General features: G+C 37.3%; 1 protein-coding gene across 5 annotated transcripts in view; it reads right to left on the reverse strand.

The window, feature by feature from the left end:
* Window positions 1-6,858, reverse strand: part of LOC149807383 (transportin-1-like) — a 123,241-nt gene that overhangs the window by 99,497 nt on the left and 16,886 nt on the right. The window lies entirely within an intron of this gene.

Genomic DNA, 6,858 nt, shown 5'->3' on the forward strand with positions numbered 1-6,858 from the left:
CCTAGTTGACGAGGTTGGGCCATTTGTGGTACTCTACAGTTTTATATTTTGCACAAGGTTAGGTTTTCAAATAAAAAGAATTTTCCAGGTTTTCTCAGTGGTTATAAAGGCTATTTAACCCTTTACCACATGGAAGCGCCTTTTGACGCCTCTACTCCATTCGCATGGAAGCACCTTTAGAAGCCTCTACTCCATTCACATGGAAGCGCCTTTTGATGCCTCTATTCCATTTGCATGGAAGTGCCTTTTGACACCTGCTGTAAACATCGATCATTGTTTCAATTTATTTTCAAAATTCCCATGAATACAGGTGAAAAGGAACCCAAGTTTGCTTCCATATCTCGGCAGTCTATGTATATTCAAAAAAAAAGAAATAATACTAAAATCAGCTCACTTCACAGAATCCATAGTCAGCTTCTGAGGTCAGTTTGATAATCTTTTAAAAAAATTCTGGCTTCAGAGTCCAAAGTCGGCTTGCTTTGTAATAAAAATAACCTTTGTCTTTGATGTCAAAAAAGAAGTTTACTGCTGGCTGCCAGTTGTGTTTATTTACCACCAGGGCTTCTATGTGCTTGGCATCTGTAGTAATAATTAATACAAAGGTGCAATGATGTCTGCGGGTAAGTAGTAAGGATACTTTTGTAACCTGTGCTGGCGAAAGATTGTCACTTTCACTCAAGTGAATATGTTTTCAAATAATGAATTTTATTTGCGAGATACTGTCATACAGTAGACCTGGATATAATTCAATCTTGGCTATTTTGCACCTAACACAGTATCATGCATGAATAGCAGTTGTCTTCATGATATTGGTTGATTATTTCCCTCTTGTTTGCTTCTCTTCTGGCCTTCACGAATTCATCACGATTTTATTTTCTTCAAATATACTGTTTGACACTGGGTTATCAATATCTGTGCACAAAGCACTATAATGTGTCACTTGCAAATTTGTTTCAAAATTCATGTGAATACAGGTGAAAAGAAACCCAAGTTTGCTTCCATATTTAGGCCGTCTTTGTATATTCCGAAAAAAAAAAATCTTAAAAAAATCAGCTCACTTCACAGAATCCAGACACCTTCCAATGTCGGCTTGCTTTGCAATAAAATAACCTTTGTATTGATATCCTTTACAAAAAAAAAGTAACCAAAGTCAGCTTCTGAGATCAGCTTGCTTTGTAATACAAATAACATTTTGTCTTTGATGTCATGTTGGTAGGTTCAAAGAAGGAGTTAACTGCTCACTGCCAGTTGTGTTTATTCATCACCACCAGGGCCTCTATGTGTCTAAACATCACAGTTTTTAGGTCTTTTTGTTGACTACTGTAATGGCTATAAATCTTGGGACACGAAAAAATAATTTTTTCTGTGTTCTTACACATAGGCATGTACTATGATTGATTTTGTTATTATTCTGCATGTGCATATTTTCTAATTTCTTCAACACGAAATTAAATAAGGTAAATACAGACTTCATAATTCGCTGGCTGGTTGTGTTTACTCGGGAGACCAGGCTGTACAGTACTTACACAGTGCAAAGCGTGAATAGTCACTTAAATCTTTATTTAATCCCAAACATATTAGATGCAGATTTTGCTTTATTCATTGTTTCGACCAAATTGCATTCTTCTAGATAACATTTCAGCTAGTCCTTAATAGCGGTTTCATTTACACTGAATCACGCTCTCAGGAGTTACTCATTTTCAATGATATAAGCGATCCTACAAATTGAGGTAATATTTTTAAAAAGGTATGCAGGTTTAATTATATAAGCATAGTTTACATGTTCACGAAGAGTGGTAATAATAAAGGCTAAAATTCTCATAGAGATCAACTAAGATCAACATCAATCAATTTTAGTTTTCTTAGCTGAGCAAACATAACTTTCCGCACAATGGAAAGCTTGATGTTTCGGTGTCTCCTATATTGACAGTTGGCAAATTTGTCTTTCGTTTTGCGACAGCAGTACAGGACAGTTAATCATTAAAACCGTGAAACTGGCTTGTATTCAGAGGGAATTTTGACCGGCAACTATACCAGTGATGTGTAATTTCCTTTTATTCCATAATATTAGCGCGATTACTGTAGTTTCGTAAAACAGGGTGTAAGGCATATTTATGAACTTTTCAAAAGCCAAGTAGGGAGACTGAATAAAAAATAGATTGAGACCTAAAATCTGGAGGTTTTTTGTGGCATTTTTAAAGACAAATTAAAAGTTAATCCTTATCCATGCAACTACTTTGTGAAAACAATTGGCCCTCCGTCATAATTCAAACAAATCATGTTCTACACCAGGGGTCTCAAACACACAGCCCGCCAATCCATATCCTGTGGCCAGCAAAATGATAAGTGTCACAAGGTGTCATGAGAGAAAACAAAGTTGGTGTGGCCCGCAGGCCATCAAAAATGCCCTCACGCAACCCTCAGGGTGGCTTGAGTTTGAGACCCCTGTTCTACACTATTGCGTTACGCAAGCACCAGCAATTGATTGGCAAATAAAGGATTCCCAATTTTGTTGATGAAAGGTACCAAAATAAGCAGCCTCATGGTAACGTACAGGTAGCAACTATTTTTCCCCCTCGTTGTATATCTGACATTATTCCCCAACCATCAACTCATAAAGCATTTAGTATTGTTTACTATAAAACAGGTATTCTGAATTGGTTTTTTGAGGACACATTTGCTGCATGGTATGTGTTTTCATTCCTTCTTTTAATTTAACAATGGTAATTAGCATTGGCATCTACAGCAAGTTTCTTTCGTGGGAATGGCACTAATGTGTATGGAGTTACTGCATTTGTAATGATCATTCTTTGGACTGAAATTAATTATGGATAATCTTTTTGTTCTGGTTTATTTTCTGCTCTGGTTTATTTTTATTTTTTGTATTGTTGTAGAGGTAAAAAAAATCACCAATTTACGTGAATAATGTTTAAACTTAACATTCTATTTAGTGAAAAAGTGAATTCTTTCCAGTAATTATTTCGTCACAACAATAATTCACAGGTGATACAACAGAACATGTAGGACTCTTCTTGTTTAGAAGAAATGAAAATCAATGACATAATGTAAAAATCAGGAGTTCTCTGCAAAAATTGGAAGATATTAGGAAATCAGGAGGTAGGTGTGGAGCGATCCCAAAAACTGGGAGTTTCTTTTTTTCTGCTGGAGTGAAAGTTGACAGTTATGGTTTAAGGTTGCTTATATCAAAGCAAAGTACAACTCAGCTTTTATGGTATTAGCATAATTTTCGAAGCATTATTTATGAAACTTCATTATTATTTTTTGGAGATATCATTAAAGTTTAGCGCAATGGTGCCCATAATTCAACTCCAAGGGATGTACTTCGTTTAGCGCGTAATTAAACCTACAATGTACATGTGGTGCCGCCATTATGTAAATATGTTCAGTAGCCTAATTGTGAGCGTTGAATTATCACCACCGTATTATTGTTCATTGTGTTTTCATACTGGGATTACATTTTAATGAGTTAGGCATTTAAATTTGAAAGCAAAGTAAAAACGTAATTACCAGTACACTGATATCAAATGCACAAAGAAACAATAATTGAGTCAAAAGAACGAGGGAGTGTTACAGTACACACGTGACTGCTAAATTCTTGTCATCATTCAATCAAATTATACACAAATCTAAATTAGGTAGAAACAATAATAAAATAGAAAATTAATTAAATCCCTTTTCAAACAAGTTTATACCAATTTTTTTTAATAATCATGCATGCCAACCTCGAGATAAGAATTTATGCAATTTTTTAAGATAAGTTTGCCTAAATAAATGCATTTAGAACTTAACCTTGGGCATCTTGAGATGTGTCTGAGTTGTGGGTCGTCTTATACGAGGGTCAGCTTGGAGGTAGGCTTATACGCGAACAGGCTTATACGCAAGTATATATGATAATAGTGGAGAGTATGCCAACATTACACTGTTTACAATGAAACAGAAGATTAAAACATGAATTTCACCAGACAAGACATTTAACTGATGCCTATTTCTGTCAATGTTTCCACCTGTTAGCATTTACCAGAATTTTTCATAGATTTTTTTTGGTCTGACAACTATCCAAGAGATACCGCTGCATATTGCAATATTCAATGCCCAATCAGGAGGACCAACGGAAAAGTGCAGAGAACTAGTTAATTTTATCAACGATCAGAATACTGACGTCTTTTTCCTGACAGAAACATGGCTAAAAACATCAGGTGATGAGCCCAAGTGCGCGGATCTAACACCCACCGGTTACTCCATCAAGTCGTTCCATTGCCACTCTTGCAGAGGTGGCATTGCTGTCATCACAAAGAACTCTACGATCAAATGTCTTCAACCACACCAAAACCTTCCATTCCAAACGACACTCACACTGTAACAAAGGTCAGTCAATTTTTTCTGCCTCTACTGCCCTCCTCCAAGTAGAAAAAAAAACAAGCTAACTGAATCTCTCTCTTTGCAGCAGTTTCGGAATCACCTGCTGCATGGAAATTTGATAGATGGCAACCTGATTATTCTTGGAGATTTCAACTTTCACTTTCTCTGTTGGAAACCCATATACTTCAAAACTCCTAGATTCCATTTGTTTTAAACCTCAAACAATCGGTTAACCAACCCACTCATAAACATGGTCACATTTTAGACTGGATTCTCCCTAGACCTGATGATAATATTCAACAGTCCTCCCTGGTATCCCACAAACTTGCACCAGATCTCTACATTATATGCCATCTTGACGTATCAGTCCCTAACCCTCCACCTTTATTTGCTACATTGAGAAACCTCTGTATGATAAACAGAACCAAACTAATGCATGACATCCAAGCAAATCTAACAACTTGCTAACTTCCTACAACAGAACAACTTGATAACTGCCTGTGTTCATTGCTGGACAAACATGCCCCAGCCAACTAGCACAGAGTATCAATTCAAAAGTGTTCTCCGTGGTATAGCAGTGTTAGAGACCTGCATTGCTAAAAGAGACCGCCGTAAAGCTGAGAGACTTTGGCTTTCCACCAGACTCACTATTCATAAGCAAATCTATGAAGCCGCTCAGAACAACATCACATAGTCCATGATGCCAAAATCAGCCCACTACAGTACAAAGATCATGGAAGGTTCCAGCTGCAGAGCTCTTCAAGATTATTATCAAGCTAATGTCAAGGAACAAATGAGCACCACTTCCAAATACCTTCTCTCCAGTAGACCTTCTGGATATGTTTGCAAATTTCTTCTGTGACAAAGTACATACCATCAGAGATAAGCTTGACAACACAATTTAAACATCAGCTATTAGCCGCATTTCATCCTGACTCTACGGAGTTGGTAGTACGTACAATCGTGATGAAGAGTGCACCTAAGTCATGTGAATTTGATCCAATTCCAACATCACTGTTGCTTTGAGTGGTTAGATCCAATATTGCCTTCACTAACTGATGTTATTAATACCTCTATCTCATCCTGGAAATTACAATCATTTTTCAAAACTGCCAGTGTAAGGCCTCTGTTGAAGAAATCAACACTTGACTATAACGATTTAAAGAACTATCGCAAAGTTTCTAATCTCCCATTCATATCAAAAATCTTAGAAAAAAGTGTTTCTATCCCAACTTGTATCTCATCTGAATTCAGTCTTTTTAGTAATGTATAATCTGCATATTGCCCTTGCCACAATACTGGAACTATTCTTCTAAAAGTAGTTAATGACATTCTCTCTGCTTTGGATAGCGGAAAGATTACAGTCCTCACCCTCCCTGACTTGCTTGCAGCATTTGACACAACAGACCATGATATATTACTTCACCATCTCCAGCATGTATTTGGCATTCATGATACAGCCTTACTCTGGTTCAAGTCCTACTTGGTCAACAGGACACAAATTGTGTCTGCAAATGGAATACACTCCAGCCCAGTTAATCTATGTTGCGGCATTCCACAGGGGTCCATTCTTGGATATGTTCTCTTCACTGTATACACTCAGCTGCTCTCAAGTATCATGGATCATCCAGTGTCTCACCAATTGTACGCTGACAACACCCAAATATACAAATCTAACCAAACAACTGAAGCTGATGCTACCATCCAAGGTGTAGAGAAGTGCATTCGTAGATGACACGTAACAAGCTGCAGATGAATGATAATAAACTGAGGTCATTCTGATCACAACACAAAGACTTTCTCATTCACATCCTTTACCTCAAACAGTACCAGCAACACCAACATTAAATTCAGTCAGTACGAAACCTAGGTGTTACTCTGGAGAGTACTCTCAAATTGCACCAACATGTGATGAACATATGCAAGGCTGCATATATTGAGCTGAGATGCATCAGCTCAATTCGCAAATATCTTTCAGTTGATGCCACTAAAACACGTGTGTGTTCATTAGTACTTTCGAGACTGGACTATTGCAACTCAGTTCTGTCTGCTTCATCTCAATATCTACTCCAGAAACTTCAAAACACCACTGCTCGAATCATACTTAGAGTACCACAATCAGAGCACACCTCCCTGCTGCTCTGTACCCTACACTGGCTATCCATTCGATCCAGAATCAAACAAAAAATTTGTTCTCTGTGCTGTTTCACTGACAAACATACCCGTCTGATTTAACCCATGTACATACCAGCAAGATACTTACGCTCCTCTTTTGACAATCGTATACTCATTATTCCCACTATGAAAATAGTCATATGGACAACATTCTTTTGCATACCAGGGCCCAGCAATGTGGAACGAATTGCGCATTGAACACAAAGACACAGTGATCCCATTCAAGAGTGCTCTTAAAACTCGCCTATTTCGACTGCAAGAACAAACTTAAAGACCTTATAACGTTTCCTTCCTTAAATATTT

Source organism: Sinohyriopsis cumingii, chromosome 1 (genome assembly GCF_028554795.1).
Source record: "Sinohyriopsis cumingii isolate HCF-2022 chromosome 1, ASM2855479v2, whole genome shotgun sequence".
Lineage (NCBI taxonomy): Eukaryota > Metazoa > Mollusca > Bivalvia > Unionida > Unionidae > Sinohyriopsis > Sinohyriopsis cumingii.